Source organism: Parasteatoda tepidariorum, chromosome 4, assembly GCF_982258835.1.
Source record: "Parasteatoda tepidariorum strain Cologne lab strain chromosome 4, Ptep-v5.0, whole genome shotgun sequence".
NCBI classification, from domain to species: domain Eukaryota; kingdom Metazoa; phylum Arthropoda; class Arachnida; order Araneae; family Theridiidae; genus Parasteatoda; species Parasteatoda tepidariorum.
Genome location: NC_141758.1, coordinates 120684904 through 120709572, shown reverse-complemented (window position 1 = coordinate 120709572; position 24669 = coordinate 120684904). Strand labels below are relative to the sequence as shown.

Sequence of the window (24669 nt, the reverse complement as noted above, 5' to 3'; positions counted from 1 at the left end):
AACTATTTCCGTCCTACTCGAAGTTGTTTGAAAAAGTATTTTTTATATATCAATTCCAAAGTTTATTCTTCATATATTTTAGGGTATACTTTCGGAGTATTTTGATCGAGTTTATTTTTACACCCTTATTAGCTTAAAATTATTAAATAATTTGCTTAAAATAAAATATTCAAGCTACCTGATTTAATGCATTTATAGTATAATAGTAAACGGGGCTTCCATCGCATATCCTTAACCTTGATACCGCTATCATTAAATAAATGGAATAAGCTTAGATAAATAATAAAATTAATTGTTTTCTCGTTTTAATTTTCAAGGAAATATGTTTCGATCAAATAGATTTCATTCTAGAAATAGCGAAATTATTGAGTAGGTCCCTTGGAGCAATATCATTCTTATCCTCTTTTGACGAAATATAGGAAAAATTGGCTTTCACAATTTCTGAAAAAAGTAAGTTAGCCTTCTTGCCACGTTTTTTTTATTTTAATTTATTTTTATTTTTAATCAAAATTGCGTATTTTCTATTGCATTTTCTTTAAAAAAATCAGATGGTTCCAAAATTGGCTCGGCTTTGGAATCTTCTTACAAATTTCAATTTTTATTATTTCCTGCTTAACGCAATAAGGCATTTCTCCTGATAACGAATTATACGACAATAATATCTTGGGAATCGTGCTAAAGAAAAAAATTAAACAAAATAGTTTAGCATATTATCCGGAAAAAAATCTACATGTAATCATAAAGAAAGAGTAAAAGATATAATGAAATAATTATTGAATCACGCGTGGTCAGATAATTAAAAATTTAATTTCACAACTAAGATGTTAGGACGACATTTAAGATACTGAGATATTTTAAGACGCTTAAAAATTTTGGCTACGTAATCTACAGCTTTTTATGTTCGGTATCTTTAGAGACTTCTAAAGCATCAACGCTATTTTAGATAATCTATGTTGAAGTCACAAGAAACAAAACAAAAAAAAAAGACTATCAATGATTTATATTCCTTTTTCGAAAAAAATAGTATGCTTAGCAAATAATCAGCTGTTTTGCATTAAATAATTGTAAACAGTGGAATGATTTTAATTTCTTAACAAGGTTTTATTCTTAGCTAGCAGACAATAATTCTTTTAAAAAAAAACTTGACTATAATTTAAAGAGGAACTTCACTTTAAAGAAAACCTAAATTAAAGTACTAAAAAATTGATTAGTATATTAATGAAGAAATAATAAACATAGTAGGGTAAAGAATAGGATTTTTAAAAATGCTAAAATTTGATTAAATAGTTGGTAAAATAGTTTTGCGAAACACTTCCGGACAGGTGATTAAAAAATTACTTCTAACATTAAGACGATATATAAGATGTTGAGAAATTTGCGATGATGTGAGGTATGCTTAAATAGGTTTACTACGTATTTTTACTAATATTTATAAAAAATGTATTCAAGAAATTGATAAATATTTTATTCCAAATCTATTCATACGTATGTATACTACTGAAATTGTATCAGTTATTGAGAAGAAAAAATTAAAAACTAAAAAATAATCACATTAAATAAGCACAATCTGGTGTATAATCATATTCTATCAGAAGCATGCCTGTATAAAACTCGACATTCGTTGAATAAAATGTTTTTTATTCAATAAGATGTTTTATTCAAATTTCTTTACTAAATTGCAAATAGAATTTTAGACTATTAAAAAAGAAACATCGTATTTTATAGTTTAAAAAAAAATAAAAATAATAAGATTTGCAAACGATTATTAGCGAAAAAAATATGAATGAAATTTTCGCTACGTGCGCAAAGTTAAGTTCCTCGTAAGTTTATCACATTTTAATATTTATCGCCCCACTTAATCATTTCTTCATTTTCGCCAAATTATTTTTTTTTAAATAATTAATTTTAATTTTTCTCATCTTCTAATAAATAAAAACAGTTGTAACTTTCGATTTTTCAATTGAAAAATATGTTGATTAAAATGGTATAAAAAAATTCATACCTTATAATTCAACTTTTTTTCATCCTCACTTTAATTAAATAATAAAAAATAATAAATAATTATTAAAAATTAGTTTTTTCATGAAATTATCTTTGGGTAAATGAGTTTTATGAGTGGGTGCAATTTTTTTTTTGAATTGCCTCATTAGTTTTTAAAATATGACTGAAAACGCAAAAGCGAAATTAACATTAAGGGGCCCGAACTTTGAATCGCTCACTTGACCAAACTATGGGGACCACATTTCCCAGATTGCGGCTACCCCCTATATTTTGAAGATGAAAAATCCAAATATGTGAAAAAAAATTTATGTTTATTCAGAGGAAGTACGTTTTTGCATCTGATTTCGTAGCTTAATTAATAGTTAGCACTAGTTAATTAGCATAATTGAGGTCACCCCCAGGAACCATTAAGATTGACACTTAGTTCGTGAAAATCCGATCATTAGAACGAAAGTTATTCAGGGTGATATCTTTTTTTTTTTTGCGGACTGTACAAGGTGATTATGTAAATTTAATACTATAATCAAGCATTATTTCAATGCAAACCTGATTTTATTTGACTAGGTTGGATAAAACCAAGTACTAACATAGTTCAAAAAAAAAATTTATATAAAAAAAAAGACAAACCTTTATTTGCACAGGCCATCCAATTTACTTCATGTGATTCAGTAACTTCCTTACCAATTAGGTATGTAAATACTCTGACCTATAAATTAGTAGAAAAATTAAGCAAGATTGCTTCCATTTAATAAAATTATAAAAAAACATTATATTTAAATGATAACTGCTGTCTTATAATGACAAGAAAACTTACAGGTAAATTTGGGTAATTGTAACGCCTAAATATGTCTTCAAATGTATTAGGAGCTCCATCGGTAATTATCATAATGGCTTGATTACATTGAGTACCCAATCCAGATCGATTGTACTGCAACAATAAAGCAAAATTTATTTTTAGTTTTGATTGAAAACAATTGAAAAACAAAAATATTTTGATGATGATAAAATATCCGTTCCTGTTAACAATACCAAAGTTGATGCAAAAATACATTAAAAAAATAGTGCATTCCTGGAGTCAAATTTTTTGTAATGAAAAGCAAATTAGATATCATGATACATGTGAAGTTGCTAGCAATTATTCAATAATCATAAAATTCGCACAAAACAAATTCAAAGCCATAATACCATTATTTACAACATCCAAATCCACTCTGTTAATGCAAGGCTGCTAATGATTAATATCTAATCTTACTATGGCCTCTCACATTATACATACAAAACAATAAACATATTATTCTTTTCCACAGGAAAACAGTCCAAACACTCAGTAAATACACTACTCTTCACAACATGAACATATCAATTTAGTTAAATTTCTAAATATGGTTGCTCCTATTCTTTTGTTGTCAAGGCGACTATAAGAAGTTTTTTAGTGTTGAAATTTAATATATTATGTAACATACATAATTAGATTTCTTAGTAGTGCCTTATGGATCACTGGAGTTGAGGTGTTACAGTGGATTAAATTTAGGTAAAGAGAAAGCTTGTAAACAGACGGTTACAATTAAGTTGTTTTGGTAGAACAGATCCTTAACACAAGGAAACATTTGGAGAAAGTAAACAGGTTTCGCTAACTTATTAATTATTTTCTATATTATTTGATTGCAGATTTCACAGCTTTGGGGAAAAACATGTTAAATATTTTGAAAACACTCAAATTTCTGTAATTATGTGGTTTGTAAAAAAACAAAATATAGAATATTATTTTCTAAATGATTAAATTATATCATTAAAAAAAGATGTCTAATAAACAGATTCTTGATATTTTTGTATATTTCAAAACCAATTCCTCCAAATTCCACAAACTACCATTTTTCCTAATAGCATAGTCATTTCATATGAAACAATAGTAGGCAATATACTAAAACAACTTCGGAATTGATTTTTTAAAACACCATCTAGGCATTTTAGTCAGCTTCGAATAAAATCTTCTCTCAACTGTAAAATTTTCCAAGTAGGGGAGAGGGGGGCACATGTGAACAGGGGGCACATGTGAACATGGTATGTTTTACCAATATGATTTGAAATAAAAAATCTCGAAAAATTTTCAATTGATGGCAGTACTAGTCCTACCTCTCTGAAATACTTTCAGAACAATGAGACATTTTGTTGGTCTATTCTGACAATTTCTTTGTATCAGCTGCTGTTGCATATATTATAATCGCTCGCTTCTCCAAGTGAAAGCATAATATAAATCAACTAATAAACTAAAATTAACTATTGCAGATCATTATATGAACATTCAGGTAAGTTTATGACAATTATTCTTTTTTTTTACTCAATTAAAAGTTCTTTATTTTTCAAGTTAGGTTTAAGAAGGATGATGGGGGCACTTGTGAACAAAACATCTGGGGCAGATATGAACAGTTCACAAGTGCCCCTACATAGTATTAAGATTATTATCCTCATGATATTATAAGTTTAAAAAATATGTATGCATTTAAAATTATCATTATTTAATTTTCCATAATTAATTTATTAATTTTTCCTTTAAAAAATTTTTTTTTATTAAATGGTTGATCGCGCATCACGCATAGTAACTGATACACCTGAGAAAATAGAATTGTTAAAGCTACAAATGAAAAGATAGAAAAAATGAAAAAAAAAAGCATGAAAGAGTATTAGAGAAGAAAGAAAAAGGCCCATTACAACACCCGTGGAACATGAAGTTGCGAAAAACCCAATTACGGATAAATTATTGTACAGCTGAAAAATTATTTTCTTATTGACAGTACTGTTGTACAATTTAAATTCACATAGTAAGCTACAACCCCCTCAGTATAATGCGTATCTATATCTGTTATATTAAAGATTTTTTTTCTTTGAAATATGATGATTGCTTTGTGTTTTTAATCTTGTTCATATGTGCCCCAGGCCTGTTCACATGTGCCCCCAATAGGGGCACATGTGAACAATTGAAGTCATTTTTCTAAAATATTTTAAAGTAAAGAAATATTTTATTGAAAAATCTCAAAAAATTCCACAAGACAAAGAAAATACTATTTAAACATATGGACTTTTTTACTATGAAAAATTGATGATATTTTTCGAAAAGTGAAGAAATAAAAAAATTTGTTCACATGTGCCCCCCTCTCCCCTATAGTAAAAAAAAAATTTTTTCAAAAATTTTTTTGAAATTCAAAATTTTAAATAGATAAAAGATTGATCTCTATACTCACATATTCACAAGATTTTTTTTAGTCAAATTCAAAAACATGTAGTTATTGCGGAATGAGTCTTAAGTTTATTCTTTAAAAAGAAAAAAACTTTTAATGTTTAAAAAATCTAAATATACAACACATTTTAGTTTTTAAGCTCAAATATGTATATAAGTTCAAAAACAAAGTTTAGAGTGAAAATGTCAGAACAAAATATCGATGAATAAAATATATTTAAAACTTGGAATATATTTGAAAACTATAATTGTTAGATTGAGGTTTTCATAACAATTCCAAGAAACTTAAGCATTGCACTTCATAAATGACTTATTATTATTATTTTTAAATTAGATGACTAAAATTTGTCTTATATTTATGACTAGGAGGCTTCGCCCCCTGCTCGCTCGCGCTCGCCAACCCCCGGAACTGCTTTTGTAGTTCATTTCGGATTGCTACGCAATCCAATGCTCGCTCATTGGATACGTTCTTAACGTCTAGCTTTTGCATACTTTTTTTAATACTGAAGTTTCGAAAACTTTTCACTGTAGAAAATTCTAAATCTGTACATTTCAATATTATTTTAAAAATCCTAGCAGTTCACATATTTTTCTTAATCACACTATTCTAAATTTCAGTTGTTGAGAAAAGTAACTGTTGTAAGTTTTGTTTCAAAGTCATTCCCACCAGAGGGCTAAAGCCATGTGTTGTAAAACAATATGAAATAGTAGTCTGCCACTGAACGCTGGATGTAAAGCATCGGCTTTGATGAAGATAATTTTGTATTTTTAATTCTCTGAAGGGCGCCACCCTATTAATATGGAATTTGTGAAATAAATGTAGATATTTTTGATTGTTGATGAAGCCCATCATTTTGAGTTTTCATCAGTGTTCAGAAGCAGAACAACTATAAGTTTTTTATTTTATCACAAAAATATAAAATGTATAAAAAACAAAGAAAAGAATAAGAAAATGAGTATAGTCATAGAAAAAGTTAAAATTATAATATAGTATTTGTCAGTAAAAATAAAACTTTTGTTTAAGTCATTTCTAACAATTCAAATTTCTCCGAGGCAATTCTAAAGTATAAATTAAGGTAGTATTGTTAAGTTGAAACACAATATTTTTAGTTTTGATGTCAACAATACAATTCAATTTTTCACAATTCAAATTTTTCTGAGGCAACTCTTAACCTCTAAATATTACTTTTTTATGTATACATTTCTAAACGTCAGTATTCAACCACAAAACAACTTTAAGTCCTCAAATTTAGCATGAAGTTGTAAAATGTAATGAAAGAGGGTCATAGCAATAATGAAAGTAGAAGTAAAGTTAGTATTGCAAAATTAAAACAATATTTTTAATCAATGAGCCAAGTTCTTCAAGAAGCAGTTGTAGAAGTAGGTTGTTCATTTAAAACTTTTTATAGAATTTCTTTAAAAACACAATTGTTAATTTGGGCATTTGGCGATACAACACTTATATAATTGAAGGATTTGTTACTTCAAGCGCTCAGGTATCATAATTTTGATCTAGTTGCGCTTCTATGTCATTTTGATTTATGTTGCTAAGTTAACTTTCAAAAAATTCTATGCCTGGCAACAGCATTTTTATTTTTTAACTGGTTTATTTTTATTTCCTTTAGAATTCGTTATTTTTTTAGCGAAATGTTTTTTAACCTAACAGAATTCTTTGCCGACTGATATATGAAGAAAATAAAGTAAATATTTAAGTGTTGTGAAAAGAACCTTATTTAGTTGTACAAAGTACTTCAGCCAAAATTTGGGAGCCACGTACGATAATTATATATATTAGATCAGAAACACATCATTAAAAGGCAGAATGCTTTGGTGTTTTCAAAACGTAAACAAAACAAAGCAAACGTTGCTACCGGCAGAAAAGAAATACAGCCAAAATTTGGGAGCCACGTAAGAGAATTATATATAATAGATTATATAAGTAATATTTTTAGAGATAAATTTTTTTTTGTTGATAAATTTAAAACCACAGGGACAACTTTTTATCACCCTGTAAATTTGAGAATAAAGTTTCTCATGATACACTATTCTGCATGGCATTAATTTCACGATTTCTAGCAGTGAGAAACTAGTTTGATAGGAATTAAACTATGTCTTATGTTGATTGGAGTTTAGAATTGACAGTTAAAAGGGATAGATGAAATTTTAGTCATATATATTTGTGAACAGAGAATGTTAGGCTGTTAGGTTAAAACAAGGAGAATTAAATGGACAAAAAAGATAAAACAGAGAGTGAAATAATACTATTGAGGCTAAAAGATACACTAATTTTTAAAATATCAATTTTCATAAATTTCCATCTGTAACAAGCTCTCCTCTTCAAACTTTTTAGAGGTTTTTGTAAAAGTAATATGAGTTACATATTTATTGTTCTGATCAGAAGAAAACACACAGAAAATATGCTAAAAATTTTAGGAAAAATATCACTTATTATATCACAGTATTATAAAATTGAAATATTTTATCACTTATTCATTATAGAATTGATAGATTCACAACCATTGAAAACAGATATTTCATGTTTATATCTGTTTTCAGAGGGAAAAAAAATTACAAATCAATCACTGCACAAAATATTAGTTTCAATGATAATTTCAGCAAGCAAATGATAATATTATTTAATTTTAAAACATATGAAACTTACTTTTTAGAGAACTTCAAAGGCTGTTATCAAGCTCAATGTAAAATTTGCTATATTTGCTGTCTCCATTTCTTTCATATGCTTCATAAATTCCTAAAAAGTATGATATTTAAAATTATGGTATGTATCACAAAAAATAAATACATAAATATTGTTTAACTTCATGACATAACATGCATTAAGAGAAAACCAATTTGAAAGAAAAATTTAAGACTAAATTTTTGTTCTTCAAAAAAGTGACACATGGCTTATTGTAATGAATTTAATTTAAAAAAATTCTTCTTCATAACATTCTTAAATGAAGAAATTGAACAGTTGAGCACTCAAATGATCAAGAATTTCAAAGCAATCACAATCCCAAAAAATATTCAACTAAGATTGAGATGTGAATTCTAGTTTAGTTGAGAAGTCCCAGCCATCCAATTAATTAACAGCAAATTACTACTATCTTATCTTACACAGACAGCTAAGACTATCTTCATAGACAGGATAGTTTTAGTTAAAATAGGATAATTTATAAATATAAGGTAACAATATGCTAAATTATACAACTGATTGAATTGTACAATAGAAAATATGTTAAATAGAGAAAAAAAGTAGAGAATATAGAGGTGTTTTAGTTAGAAATGCTCTCTGAATATTTGGTTTGAAATTTTGATTTTAAATTCACATATCAAACACCGCATTTTATTTATTTAATTGTGTATAAAGATTTGAAATAAGTTAAATCAGATAAATGAATAAGCTGTGGAATAAAAATTACATTATACATTGAATTTTAATGAAAGATAGATCCAAATATCTTTCATGAAACAGAAATTTATAAGAACTTCTGCTAAAGCAAAAAACTTTTTTTTGACGTGCTAAAAAATTGACTAATGAAATGATAAATACATAAAATGTGAACAGTTAAAAAACATACAAACAGTTTCAAAACATTATTCATTAAAAAAAAGACAGATTTATAATTGAAATGTACAAATAAATTTCATGTAAACAATTTAACTCTCATACTCGTACATTTTCTTCATTTGCTTGGACCAAAGCATTTTCAAAGCAAGGAACAACAGGAGTGACTTCCTCCGAAAACTAGGGATGAACATAGTTATCATTCATTATAATCAAAACTTTAGGAACAATTCTTATTTTTCTTAATTTTCTAGTTTGCATAATGAAAATAATTTAAACAATACAGATAAATTTATGAACCGATAGCAATAACAGAAAATAGTAGACAAGTTTAAAATTGACAACATAAGTAACAAGCATTTATTTTTTAAAGCATAATAGACATTTATGATAATAGAATAAATGTTTCAAATATCGCAGAAAATGATAAAAATAAATTTAGACAAATGAGCAAAAACTTATAAAGCATTTTTGGAATCTTTATATATTTTTAGTCACAGTAATTATTCTAGATGATCCATTACTTATCATTAGTACATTTTTGGATTAAAAGTTATTAACAAAGATTAAATGAAATCTAGAAATAAACTTTTTAATAATTCTAATTAATATACAAAGTTGTCTTACACCAAGAATAGTGACAAAATCATCTTCTGTTAATGTTATAAGAATATCAGTCACAGCATTCCTTGCTATTTCTTTTCTAATTCCTGTCATAGATCCACTACTATCAACAAGTATAACTATGTCCTTTGCTGAGACTGCAGCTTTTACATACCTGAAAATACAAAGTAAATATATCAGAAAACAGAGGATACAGTTAACTTGAATATATATATATATACATAAGAGACAAATAAAAGAAAAGAGAAAGTTTGAAAGAAAAATTAAGATTTTATTAACTGTGCATAAGCTGCAAGTACATAGAACCCATAATGTAGGTTAAAAACACAAAGAGAACAAGGAAACAAACAAAAAAAGGGAGAATTTTAAGGAAAAAAAGAAAAAACTATTGTAAATTAAAAAAAGTAAAAATTATTGAAAATTAAAAAAGTAAATTTAAATTTAACAATAAAAATATATAATCTAGTAATAAGCTCAAACAATTATAGCTGCAAACCTAGTGCTTTCTAATATTACATTAATATAACAAAAACAAAATATATCAATACAATAGCATAAAAAAAGGCAGTGTGAGAGGCTGATTCACAAACAAAATTTATATATATACACACATTTATATAAATGCACAAAATATGTTTAATTAACACTATCTTACTTATTTAAAGAACTTTTAAATAGCGAAAAGCAATAAAGAGATCTGCGTGAAGGTAAAGAAACTTAATCTTTAAAACAAAGACAGATAACATACGTTAAATGTGAATCAAACTGATATTAAGTCGGTTGCAAACTAAAACTGAAAAATTTAAGTTGGCACTCCCTGTAAGCTACATTTGCATGTGTGTTGCATTTGAGGAATTGCTAATGCATTTGAGGAAAACTTCCTAAATTTTACATATTTTGATCTGCAATCTAAATAGTTATACTTGAAATATTAGGTTTCTTCCAATTATACATATATATATCAGTTTCATAAAAAAAATAGAAAATTGTGGTCGATGAATACCTTATTACAAGCTACAGTTTTGTAAACCTTTCCATTTTTTTCACGAACTAATGCATTTCTCTCATAGTTAGTTGCAATAGGGTAATTTCACGATATACAAATATCAGATTTGAGGATTTTAAAACCATACAGCTCAGTTTAGAAAAAAAAGCAGTTTGAGTAATTTTTGTTAAATCAATTCTTAGTATCATTTATATTTACTCCAATCTATAGTATCTTTCATAAGTTTAAAAAAAAAAAAAAAACAGACGTTACGATATGTAAAAACTGTAAAAGCCATGTTTTAATTCTTTTTTTTAAAAAAAAATTACATTTCTAAAGGTTAGTAAATATTAGTAGAACTGCTTGATTTTATTAAACTAGGTGAAAGTTTTATACATCTGAAGACTGCAAAGATATAAAGGATGGTATTGCCCTATATTAATATTCAGATATAGTGCTATACTAATATGCTTCATGGAAAGAATGATGACTATGTCCCATCCATGAAGCATAATACTAAAGGTTGAAACATGGGAAATGCAAAATAACTTATAATGATGCTATGAGAATAATTAAATAAAGTAACACCATTATTAAGTGACATTATTTAATTTTTGTCACCACTTATTAAAATTAAGACCTCTGGGAACCCTGTAAAAATACATATTTAGATTTCTCATCAAAATTTTAAATCTCACCAAGAGCGAGTTCGGCAATCATAAATGTCTGGCTTTTCCCTGCCTTCTTTCACCCAAGTAGTGGCTGTAAAAATGAAGAAAAAATTTTGAAACTGAAGATAGCTTAAAAATAGTAACAATAATTAATTGCCTAACAAAATGGAAAAATTGATGATTTTTTTAATTTTTTATATTGCAGAGATTGGATCTGAAATAAAGATAAATTGAAACAGTATTACTCAAAAACTAGTTAACTAATATAAAGCACTTATTAATTACATTTGAGTATTATTAATTTAAAATAATTTGTATAAAAGAAACACAAAAAAATTAGATAATTTAAAAAACATGAAGTGACATTATTAGATATAAGTTATCAGAGACTAATATGGTCAATTTTACTAGTTTACTATTTCCATTTTTAAACTAGGAATACATCAATTATAACTATAGTTAAATGCTTCTGCACTTAAAAAAAAGTATCCAACAAAATAATTTGTCACGGTCTTCTGAATTGATGACAGTTGCAGTTTCATCATTTATTTAATCAACAATAGCTAATTGCAGCTATTTTTTTAATGCAAAATCAATATAATATGATAGTAGTAAAATATTTAGGGACAATTTTAGGGGAAATTTACTTTTTAATCACATATACACACACACATGAAAAAAAAAATTAATACCAATAAGAGAAGGGAATTGTTTTGCTTTACACACAATAGTTATTTAGGGGAAATTTACTTTTTAATCACATATACACACACACATGAAAAAAAAAATTAATACCAATAAGAGAAGGGAATTGTTTTGCTTTACACACAATAGTTATTTTAAAGTCTAAGTTTATTGCTAGGTTTTAAATCATATTTTCAAAAACCTAACTGGCTAAAAGTTAACATTACATATTTTTTCCCCCAACAAGAATAAGTCTTATTTATTAAAAATATGACCATAAATTTTTCCTTACCAGGAAATGTGCATAAAAAACCAGTATTACTCCCAAAATATTGCCAATTAAGGAATGGATCAACGGCAAGATTATTTCGAAATGCAGGAGTGAGATATTCTGACCATTTATGGAGTTGAGAACCTTGGGATCTAAATATGAAAATAGCAATGTAACAAAAATATCCACTAAAAAAAAATAGTTCTAACTACTATGAATAAAATAGATAAATAAAAAATTCCAAAAGAAGGAGCTTTTGAGAAGCTTTAAAAATAGTTAAAACATTCTTCAAAAATCAAATAAATTGAAAAATACACAGCTTAAAAAAAAAGAGATGATTTTGTTTAATAAAATAAAAATTACAAACTAATCAAGAAGTAACATTTTATTATGCCTAATATTTATGGCTATTCAAGTCCAACCATTTGAAGATAACTAAGTGAAAGTGGAAATTTGCAGATTATAACAAAAGAAATAATAAAGTATTTTTTTGCATTTACAATTTATTATAGAGTCATAGGACAAAACAGTTTCTTAAGTTAATCAGGTTTTAATAAAAACTTGGTTATAATTTTTTATTCCTTAGGTAGTAAATTAGTAGAAAAAGATTTTGTGAAAATTTAATTAGGGCATAAAGAAAATAAGGCAGAAATATACAGCCCGTTGTACCTAAGAAGACAGATGAAAGTTAAATCATGGTATGAATAAATAATTTTAAAGGAAGTTTAAAAGTTTTTTACTTTTTTAATTTATAAATACCAATAAAGTACCACTTTAATTGGAGGTAGAAGTTTTCAAGTAAGTTTAATTATTAACGAATTATGACAAAAGTAATCTCTCTACCACCATTTGAAGATTATTGAAAGTTAAATTATAGTAGAGTACAGGTAGCTTAGTTTAAAAGATTTTAAATTCAAAAGTACCAGTAACATACCATTACAATTGGTAGCAAAATTTTTTGAGTAAGTTCAATTAGTAAATAAATACAATATGACAACAGTCTTTACTATAACAAGAATAAGCTAATTGAAAGTCAAAAGACGTTTAATTAAAGTAGTGGTTATGTAAAAACTAAAGATGTAATGAATAGTGATTTAGCAGAATACCAAATGTTCGGGCAAAAATATTGGCCAAATACCGAATATTCGGCGCCCAAATAGTAACCTTTTTTTAAAATTATTAATAAATGATAGTTTTTATACATAAATAAGTTTAGTCCTTATTGGTCGGTAGGGCGCTGGGCCCATATCCAAGAGGTCGTGGGTACGATCCTCGCCGGCCGAAGACTCCCCGTGTAGTAAATGGTGACTGATGCACGTTAAATCTGTCGAGTCTCAAAGTCCTCCATGTTCCCACAACAAATCAATACCTCTGGGGGTACTGATCCAGGAGTTTCCTTGTCTTCTGGATTGGTTCAAAATTACAAGGCTACGGAGTTGAACGTAAGTAGTCGTAAACCCATGAAATTGGGTCGGCTGTTCAACGACGGTTATAAAATAAAATATTTAGCCGTATTATTAGTATGGGGTAAAGGGAAAAAAACTTCAATAAAAATGCTTAAGATAATAAAGATAATTAGATATTAAAATAATTAAAAACATTTAAGATTAAAAAAAAACTATCTAACAGCTATTAAAAAAACTAAAATTGCAAAGTTGAAAAAAAAATATTGTCTTCATTTTTAAAACAAAATTTTAATGCTAAAAATAATATTTTCCAGAAAAAATTATCTGTAACACATTGAAAGAGAAAAAAACTGTATCAGAAACGTTTTTAAAAAAGCACCAGTATCATAAAAACGCCCATATAAAAAAAGGTTACAGAAAAAAGCAAAACCGAAAAAATAAAATTCGATGATTTCTCAAAGAAAAATCGATGACTTTTTGACAAAAAATTTTAAAGCTAAGCATCTCAGTTTTCCAATTACCTTATTTTCAAGAAAAAATGAAGTTTAAAAGATTAATAGAAATACTCTTAATTGTCGTGCCATAATAAAAACAAAAATATTTTTGAAAAAGCTAGATAGAAGTCAAAACAAGAATTTTTCTAATTTTTAAATGAAAGATTTAATACTAAAAATCTCAATTCAACTTTTTTACAAAAAAGTGACCATAAAAGAATAATGTTCATTAGAGATGCTCTTTAAAAAATGCTGTAATAATAAAAACGACGATAAAAATGAAAGTTAGCAAAAGAGAAGCAGAAATGTTTTTTCTTCTTAATTCTGAAATATAACTTTAACGTTGAGAATAATAGTTTTCCATGTCATTGGTTATCTGTCTTATTGTACAGGAAAAAAGTGACAATTAAAGAATTAAGTCTATTGGAAATGCACTGTTAAAATGCTCTGCTATAGTTAATACAGAAAAAAAAAGACAAAAATGAAAAATTAAGAAAAAGTTCTCAATTTTTAAGACACAAAATTTTTAAAACACGGCAAAACTGATTTGCCTGAATGTAAACAAATAAATTAAAAAAACAAATTTGCATTACAAAGCTCATGGTTCAGTATAAAGTAATCTAGTTGCGATTCTTCACATTTCGTTTTTCCATATGTCTTTCAGAACATATACTAACTAATTAACTTAATTTGAACTTACAAATATGCGTAAAAATATCTTTAAATAATGTTTAGTAAAAAATTCGATTTCAGATATTCTTTATTAAATCTATTCAAATTAACCTTCCTCTTCCAAAAAAAAAAAAAAACATTTTATTGAAAAATAAATTTCTAGATAATACTTTGCAGAATATTTGGCAATGCCAACCGAATATTACGCAAAAGGATCGAAATTCTCCCATATCCGTTAATTTCATCCTTAGTAAAAACTAAAACCAAAGGAAGATAAAAGAAATGATAGTAAGCTGGCAGAAAGCTTTGCGCCAATGAGGATAGTTTAGCAAAATGACATTCCAGTCACAAAAGTTTTTTGAAAATAAATAGTCTTCCAATGGTGGACAGGCAGTAAAATCTGTTTATATTTAAGAAATAAAAATTATTATTAATGATTTTTACTTCTTTAATGCAAGTTAATGTAAGCTTCTTTAATGCAACAACATTTATTTTATGTTTATATTACCTTTATCATAAACATTTGTAGGTACATGAACAGAGCTATGTTTAAAATTTACAGGAGCATTAGCAAAATTTCTGTGCGGTTTCATATCTAGATCTCTAATACTCTTTTTGGGCTTTCTTTTAGTTACTACATCATTAGAATCAATTTCATTATTTTCTACTTCAACCTCTTTCTCTTCCATTCGAGCATTATAATATTCATGCTGAAATGACAAAAATTTATTTTATTGTACATGGTTTGTTTTTTATTTAACAAACTTAAGAAAGCATCATTAAACAGAATGTGTGGAAAAACAATATTTGAACCCTTCATAAATGCTGTGTTTAGCTCTCGAATTTGATTTCTTTTTTTATTCTTAAATTTTATCAAACTAATCACATATGTTAACAGGAAAATAAAGTAAAAATATCAGGTAAATAAAGTCAAATTAAAAAAAAAAAAAAAAAAAAAAAACCTTAACTCAAAATTCCCTCAAACACGTAAATCAGCTGCTAAAAATTAACTTGTAAATCTCAAAACATTTAGAGAACAAGCTTTGCAAAGGCCGATAAAAGATAGGAGGGATATTTTTTTTTAACTGCGAAACAGAGACATTCCTAAGTCGAAATAAAAGCTTGTTAAAAGAGATATATGCTTGATAAATATCATCCTTAAATAGAATTTAATGTTAAATAAAGCAACACTTTTTTTAAATGTAGAATAACAATGCTTAAATAATATTAATGAAAATAAAAAGAGATAGAAACATTTAAGAAACATACAATAAATGTTTTAAAATAAAACAAAGAAGCTTTTTCATTTCAGGAAGCACAAATAAAGATTTATCTATTAAAATATCCATAAGCAGGGGTCTGTCCAGGCCGAATTTACTACCGCTTAGCGGTACCTTCACAAATTCACTTTTAGGAAAGACGGTAGTTTCACAAATTGAACTTTAGGAAAAACGGTAGTTTCACAAAATACTTTATCTTAAAATTTTACTTTTGTATCCTTAAGAAACGATAAATCTATGTATTTACTATGTTTTTATGTTGATTTTTTAACATAACTTTTAATTTTTCACAAATTATTCCTAAATTTTCATAAAATAGGTACCTCTCAGAAAAACCTAGACAGACCCCTGATAAGCATCATAATACATACATATGACAATGCAAGAAATATTTTTTATTTAACATTTTTGTTCCAAATGTGCTTGGTATAAAAATTAAGCTCCTTATAACCGATATTTTAATTACATAATAAATACACAAGGACTTTAATATAAAAAGTACCATCAATTTTCTACCAATGCCTTTAGGCATTTCCGATCTAATCTTTAAATCCTTTCAAGATAAAAATATTAGCCCACTCAGCTTATGTTTTTTTTTTAATTTTATTTTTAGCATATTTGCTGAAGCTTTGTTTTTATTTGTCCTAAGGTGTCAAATTAAAACCAGCTGAATTAACTTTTCTCCTTACTTTCAAGAAATATTTATTGAATCTAAAACAAAAGTGAATAGGGAAATAAACTTAAGAAGATCATTATTTTCTTTTTTTTAAAAAAGTTTTTAGATTCAGAAAATACTTTTTTAATTTCAATTAAATATATATATTTTTTTAACGTAAAATCCTTCTAATTTTTCTAAAAGCTTTCAAAATGATAAAAAAAAAATACTTAGCAGTTTTAATGCTTAAAATGCCATAAAAGGGAGTTTAAAATTTTTTAATAAATTTAAATTGGTCTTTTTAAAGTATATAGGAGATAAAATAATGGTAAGTCAGCTGAAAATTAACATTTAAACTTTATAATCAGTTTTTATTTTATTTAAAGTTAGTGAACACTAACTTCTTAACATGTTTTTTTTTCATAAATTTTTCAAAGAATTTATAATAATGTGCTTAAGTTTGAAACAAGATACAAAGAAGCCTAATCCAAGAATCTAAAACCAAAGAGACTGGGGAAATAAACTTGAGAAAATCATCACCTCCTTTTTTAAGAAGAAGTTTTTAAGATTCAGAAAATACTTTTTTAATTTCAATTAAATATTTTTTTTAAAAGTAAAATCATTCTAATTTCGCCAAAAGCTTTTAAAATGATAAAAAAAAAAATTAGAAAAAAAAATACTTAGCAGTTTTAATGCTTAAAATGCCATAAAAGGGAGATTTTAAAAATTTGTAATAAATTTAAATAGGTCATTTAAAAGTATATAGGAGATAAAATAATGGTAAGTCAGCTGAAAAGTAACATTCAAACTTCATAAAAGTTTTAATCAGTTTTTATTTTATTTAAAAGTTAGTGAACAATAACTTCTTAACATGTTTTTTTTTTCATAAATTTTTCAAAGAATTTATAATAATGTGCTTAAGTTTGAAACAAGATACAAAGTCGCCTAACCCAAGAATCTAAAACCAAAGTGACTGGGGAAATAAACTTGAGAAGATCATTATTTTCTTTTTTTAAAAAAAGTTTTTAGATTCAGAAAATACTTTTTTTAATTTCAATTAAATAAATTTTTTTAAATGTAAAATCATTCTAATTTCTCTAAAAGCCTTTAAAATGATAAAAAAAATACTTAGTAGTTTTAATGCTTAAAATGCCATAAAAGGAAGTTTAAATTTCTTTAATAAATTTAAATTGGTCATTTAAAAGTATATAGGAGATAAAATAATGAAAGTCAGCAGAAAATTAACATTTAAACTTTATAATCAGTTTTTATTTTATTTAAAGTTAGTGAACACTAACTTCTTAACATGTTTTTTTTTTTTTAATAAATTTTTCAATGAATTTATAATAATGTGCTTAAGTTTAAAACAAGAAAGAAGCCTAATAAACATTCGAAATAATCATGGAACAATAATGAAAAATGTAATTATTACTAACTTTAATATTTTCATCAAATTGATATCCAGCAGCTGCATGTTTTGCCACTTCTGCAATTCGCTGAGAAAGGGAAAAAAAATCCACATAAGGCATAAAATATGAATACATACATTTTAGGTTTAATTTTTTTTCTGCAAGAAATAAAAGAACAGTAGTACCCGAATTATTCCAGACATTTCTTGACTTGCTACCAAACCTACTTGAAAAGTTTGCTAAAGACTCAACCATTATTTTTAGCTATATTCTGATTTCCACTCATAAATTACTGTTCCAATGCTTAATCAGTAATCATTATTCATATAAATTACAATGTTCAAATCATCTAACATCTACAATTTATAAAGCATAAAAATATGAATGGTGATTTAGTATTAAAAAGCAATATTTAATTATACTTATGACTCTTTTTATTATTAGCTTCAGGTATAGCACCTTCATAATAAATCAGAGTTTGTACACTTAGTAAAATGTTATAAACTACAAATTAATTGGCAATTTCGATAATCAAGGTTTTACTACGTCAATTGGAAAGGTTTAAATAGGAAAGTTGAATGATGTACAGCAATAATAAATATTATATTAGAAAATTACAAACTTGTAAATTTTTTATAAAACTTTTATATTATCGTCTAAGCTATTTGAAATAGCCAATTTAATATTGTACTAATTTAATATAAATAGAACTTTCTTTTTCATGTAACTAAAATAAAGGACATAATGTCTTTTCAGGATTGATAGAATTATAATAGCTCATTTTTCCTTTAAAGTGTTAAATTTTCATAAGAAAGTAAAATACTCCAAATTTTACACAAATTTATTCTTAATGATCTAAGTACATATTAAATACAAGTGAAAAATAATTGTAATTCCGTAAACTGTAAACATATATAAATAAAACAAAATCAGTGGTCAGAAAAACTAAATTTTTTTTTGTAGTTAATTAGTCATTTTTTTCTTCCGAATAGAGTGACTACTAGCAATGTTTGAAATGCAGTCACTATTTCAGGCAATAAACTTTGCTAATCTCAGTGGCACGACAGCCCATAGAGAGCCAAGGACTACCTCAGCTTTCTTGACTTTGGGCTCTGGGGTGCAGGAGCAGATGTTCCGGTCAGGCTGTCAGCCAAACGCGGAACCCCCAGTTTTTAGTTCCCAAGCATGCTTGGTACTCATTTATCGACCCACTGAAGGGATGCAAGTCTGAGTCAACTGAGTTGCCCGGACTGAGGATCGAACCCAGGGCCTGTGGTGCGGGAGTGCGAAGCGCTACCACTCAGCCACCGGGTGTCATGAACTTTGCTAGAGAACTTAATTTTCACCTATATTTATGATGGTTTAGAAAACTAAATTGAACTTACAAGAAAGAACATAACATCAGATCTTTTGACTGTTATCAACTTTTTAAATGTCAACAACTTGATGAAATTCAGAAAAGGATTAGAGACAACAATGAAGTATATAACACTGAAGTACTATGAGAATTCATAGAGTAAAATATGTTCCCTTCAATTGCATTAACATGCACACATTCTTTAAGTATTTCACTAGTTCACTGTTCCCAAATAATTTATTTTTTACAAATAAAGCCATATTTATATTAACTTGCTATTTGCAAACACAGATTTCCATAACATAACAATCCCACTCATGTAAGGTCAAAACCAATTTTTCAGACATAAGTAGGTTTGCTTCAAAAGTTATGATTAGACAGCGGATAATATGCAATTGCATACATGGATATGCAATTGCATATTTTAGCACTTTTTGCCTTTTGTGCATATAAATGCATAAAAAGGTATATTTGCTCTTATAACTGCATATTTTCAGCATTTTATGGCTTTTCCCTCATAAAACCATATCACTATTCTTTTTATGTTAGCATAAGGAACGCTTTAAATTTTGTTTTGTCATTCTTTATCACCTGAAAGGGTCAGCTGGATTGATGTTGCTGGGGGTGATTGCAATCACCTGAAAAAGATGTAGAAATGAGGTGTGTGTCAGGAAGGGGGTACAAAGGGCCCACCCAAACAGACATTCGTCATAGAAACCTCAGAAAGGGATGGTCAGATATTCTATGAAGGGATGTCTTTTCCTGGAATAAATAATTGTCAATCTGTGTGGGAAAAATAAGGCTTCTGTGGTAGGTAGAAAATGACCTCCCTTTCCTGTGATTGATTAGTTAAAAGGTGGAGTGAATACATTTTCGGAGAGAGCTGCTATTCTAACATATTTCGATAGTCCATCCGATAGATAGACAGTTTCGACATCCATCAGTTGGATACGTAGTTAGTGAAGCTTCGAACGTGACTTCTGACTGCTGAATTTCATAATATGCCAAAAATTAAGTCGACTAAATCAAATTTAATGAAGACATGGATTTCGGACTATGGGAAGGACTTTACGACCGATGGGAAACGACCGATGGGGAAATAGTATTTTGTGTGATTTGTCAAAAACACATTTCCTGTGAAAAAAAGTACCAAATCGATCAACATATAAAGACTAATGCTCACTCCGCGAAGAAAAAGCAGAATACAAAAGGATTTGTTCAAAGTTTATTAACTATTCGTGTTCAAGCAGCTAAAAAGGTTAGTGATTTTTCTAGTGATTTATGCAAAGCCTTAGTAAGCAGCAATATTCCTTTAAAAAAGTTAAATAATCCAAACTTAAGACAGTTTTTAAAAAAAATATTGTACCAATTAGATCATTCCCGATTAATCGACTTTAAGAAAGAACTACCTTCAACCGATATATAATGAAGAACTGGATGATATTCGACGAGATATTGGAGATGGCCCTATATGGATTGAAGTCGATGAGACTACAGATAAGTGCGGTCGCTATATTGCTCATTTTATTTGTGGAAAAATGGATAATATTCCTACTCGACCACATCTTCTAGCAAGCAAAGCCCTTGAAAAAGTCAATCATTCAACCATAGCATGGTTTGTCAATGATTCTATCAGATTATTATGGCCTGATAGAGATGGTTCTGAAGATGTTTTGATTTTTGTCAGTGATGCCGCTCCGTATATGGTCAAATCTGCAGCAGCACTGGAAATTTTTGTACAAGTACTGAATAGCACTGGAATTGTACAAGTTTTGTCCAATAACATCGGTTGACGTGAAGAGGTCATTTTCTACTTTCAAAATGATCTTAAATGACCGACGACATCAATTCACCCTTGAAAATTTGGAAAAACACTTAGTTGTGTATTGCAACAAAAATTATTCAGTTTAATAAAATCTTTCCCGAAAATGCGATGATTTTTCTTCTCTCATTTATCATACTTCAGTTTTAGGCTTTTTCTTTAGAAATGTGTAGATTCAAGTAAGAAATATTTTGATTTTCTTCCTTTTAACAAAAAAATGTTTTAGCTGTGTTTGTTGGAAAACTTGTTGGTAGAAGTATTTAAATAAGTTGAACTTTTAATTTCTATTTTAAATGCATATTTCTAGTTTTGAAAGCATATATTCAAGTTTTTTAGTGCATATTTGCATGCATATTTTGTCCGTTTTTTAGTGCATATAATCCGCTGTCTAGTTATGATGATGTAGGTATAGAAATGAATGATTATTTAATTTTTTGGAATAGAAATAAATTTCAAAAATTATACTTTTTCCAATTTTCTCTTTTAATAAAAAAGGAAATCCATGTAAATTAATAAAAGGTAAGTAATTAAGTATTCCTCTAAACTTTTTTCCATTAAGAGCATAAAATATGATGATAAAAATCCGACATAAGTTCCGTCCCGTTTGTAGTCAAATATAGCTTTGGAAATAAAGGAAAGGAGTGCTAGAAAATATATTAAATAGTTACTGCTAGTTTTTTCCAAGATAAGACGTTCTGAACGTCCACTCGCATTTCTTCAATCATTTTTGTAGCATCTACTGTACCACCTAAGACATTAAATTTCTGAGAGAATGAATATTTAAATAACACAAAAAGGGATGTATTGTAAAATTTAACAATCTTAATAATTAGTTGTTGTTTTAAATAAATTCCCTTTGTCATTCAATGGAAAAGAACAGCACCACAGAAATATTTTTGAATAATTTTGCTTTATTTAACTCTTAGAGGATTTAGTAATTATTAGAGACACTAAATAAGCACAGCCTCCAGTATATACTTTTGGAATCTTAATCAAAAGTAAGTAAATGCATATACATTATGGGTCTCAAGTTTATATTTAAGCAAAGAAAAAAAAAATATTATCAAAATTTGATAAATCACTCATAAGGAAGAACATATAAAACAGTTTGATTACTAGATGAAAACATTTTCTGGTAATTGCTTTAAGTTTCACAGCTTTCTCCTGCAAGCAGGTTTTGATGTTTTTGTTTGGTTTTCCTAAACAGTGATTCATAAAATTATTATATTTTTCTAAGATTAAATATTAACTTATACTTTTTTTAAAACGATTTAAAAAAAAATAGTTAAGACATAGATTACAGAATCCCCTAAATTCATGTCTTCATGATTTAAAATATTCTTGATGTTTAATAAATAGGGTTGAAAATATTTTTTTTCTGGTATAGGTAAATATTTAAGAAAGATTAAAACTTATGCAGAAAATGTCTTGGTTAGCATAAGGCACAACTAATTAAGAATATGTTTTCCAGGTGAAGAGTACAGTTAATATCATTGGAGTCAAACTTTGAATGTCCCAACAGAAAAAATTGTGCAGATTTCATAGAATATATTTTTTTTATAACTTTCAACTATGGAAATTCTTAATCTTAACTATAAAAAATGAATGCATCTTCAAAAATACATCTTATGTCAAATTTATAACTTAGTTAACGTTAATTATTTAGCATTGACGCAAAAATAAAAAATTAGAAGGACCACTAGAACACAGTCTTATAATGTTTTTTTTTTTTTTTTTGATCAGAACATTTTCATAAATGCTCTTAGTATTATCCTTAGTAAGTACCATTACTTTTGCTCATACTATATACTATATCTGAAGCAATTTCAAAGTTTGATCGATCTGAAGCAATTCAAATGAGAACAAATAAAAACAGATTTTTAATGCAAATTTATACAAATGTTTATTTTGAGTAAGTATTGATGATGGAAATTTTCCGGTTGCCTACTTCTGTGCTATTTTAGATTTATTTTATTGTTGGTTTACCAAGTTGCATTCAAAGGTAGCGCTTGGGTAACTACAGAGCCGTCCCGATACTCATTCCACCGGTTCTAGACTGCAACGGTATCACAGTGTACGAATATTCATTCTGAAGTCGAATCAAATCATTAGCAATAATGCCATTATTTAAATAAGTTTGGTTACAAATACTATTAGATAATTCACATTGAGTAGCAGCATTATTTAAGTGGTGGTTATTATTTCCGATCTATTTTTATGTCCAAGCTTATAAAAAAAATGCTTTTTGTATTGTTATTGACTTTTACTGTTTACAATATAAATTGCTCTACTGACTAATCTCAGTAATAAAACTTTCTAGAATATCAATATATATGTAATATGAAATAAAAATGTTTATAACATAATATAAATTTAAAATGTATATAATGTAATACGAAATAAAAAGGAAACGAAAATTTTTTAAGAGGAATTTAAAAAAAAAAAATTTAACAACAACTAATCAATCTTAATTTTCAAATACCAAATTTTTAAATCTTGATAATGAAAAGAAAATAATTAGATTGGACGTAGTAGCAAAATGCTTCAACTGGTTTAAAAAACAGCAAAATTAAATTTAACGAGTGTTGTTGATACAGTAAAAATAAAGAAGAAAAAAAAAGAAAACTTAATAGTGAATAACTTACTTCATAATTGCAAAAAAATTAATGCCAATTTAGAAAATGAGCGAATTTGCCTAATTGAGTTTATCATTTTAATTGGTGTGCAGCATTCGACATTATTTGAAGTAAATGGAAAATATTAGCTGGAGGCAGATTAATAAATTGACATGAAGTGGTTGAAAGTTTTCTTCCTCTTTTTGAAACACATATGTTGGAATTTTTATAGTAAATTTTGTTTATTGGCGGAAGTAACATTAAATCTACAGATTGTATTTAATTGTTCATTTACTAATAATTATAATACTTTTGTATATAATCCTGATTTTTAATTTTCACTGAATTAAATGATTATTCTGTTATGTTTTTAAATAAATTAGTGATGAAAATGATTGATATTTTAAATCCATTTTTATAAGGATTATTATTTAATTGTAAAAAGAAACCCTCAAAGGAAATGGTGGTATTTTGTGGTGCCGAATTCATACATATTGTTAATTTTGGGACCATTTGAATGGTTTTTGGAGTTATTCCAAGAAAAAAAAAGGTTTTTATGCTGCATAAAAGAAAGAGAAATATTGCAATTATTGTAACGTCTTTTTGATAAATTCTTTGTTCCTTAAAATATGTGGAGGGGTAATTGCAGTGTAGCAAATATGACTTCAATAGTTAATACTCAGGACACAGAATTGTTAATTTCACTTTTTGTGTAAATGTCTGGAGTTACACCGATGTTGAGTACTTGTAACTAATCACATGATTATGTCTAATTACGTGGTTGTGCATGGCGTGTTAACGTAGCACCTTGAGGGCATGTTTTTATTATCATGTTGAATCAACGTTTTAGATCAGATTTAGTAGGATATCTGCTAGCGATGTCAGGTGTGTTTCGCACCATGCATGCTGACCCATGGAGC

General features: G+C 27.1%; 1 pseudogene across 1 annotated transcript in view; it reads right to left on the bottom strand.

Moving 5' to 3' along the window:
• The window catches only part of LOC122272930 (voltage-dependent calcium channel subunit alpha-2/delta-3-like), a 47664-nt pseudogene extending 29002 nt beyond the window's left edge, over positions 1-18662 (bottom strand). The window contains exons 1-9 of the transcript XR_015433359.1: positions 17983-18662; positions 15120-15321; positions 12061-12191; positions 11112-11175; positions 9432-9582; positions 8910-8984; positions 7899-7988; positions 2816-2929; positions 2629-2707 (exon numbers count right to left, since the gene is read on the bottom strand). The product of XR_015433359.1 is annotated as a voltage-dependent calcium channel subunit alpha-2/delta-3-like (transcript). The remainder of the gene's footprint in view (positions 1-2628; positions 2708-2815; positions 2930-7898; positions 7989-8909; positions 8985-9431; positions 9583-11111; positions 11176-12060; positions 12192-15119; positions 15322-17982) is intronic.
• Between the last annotated feature and the right edge of the window lie 6007 nt (positions 18663-24669).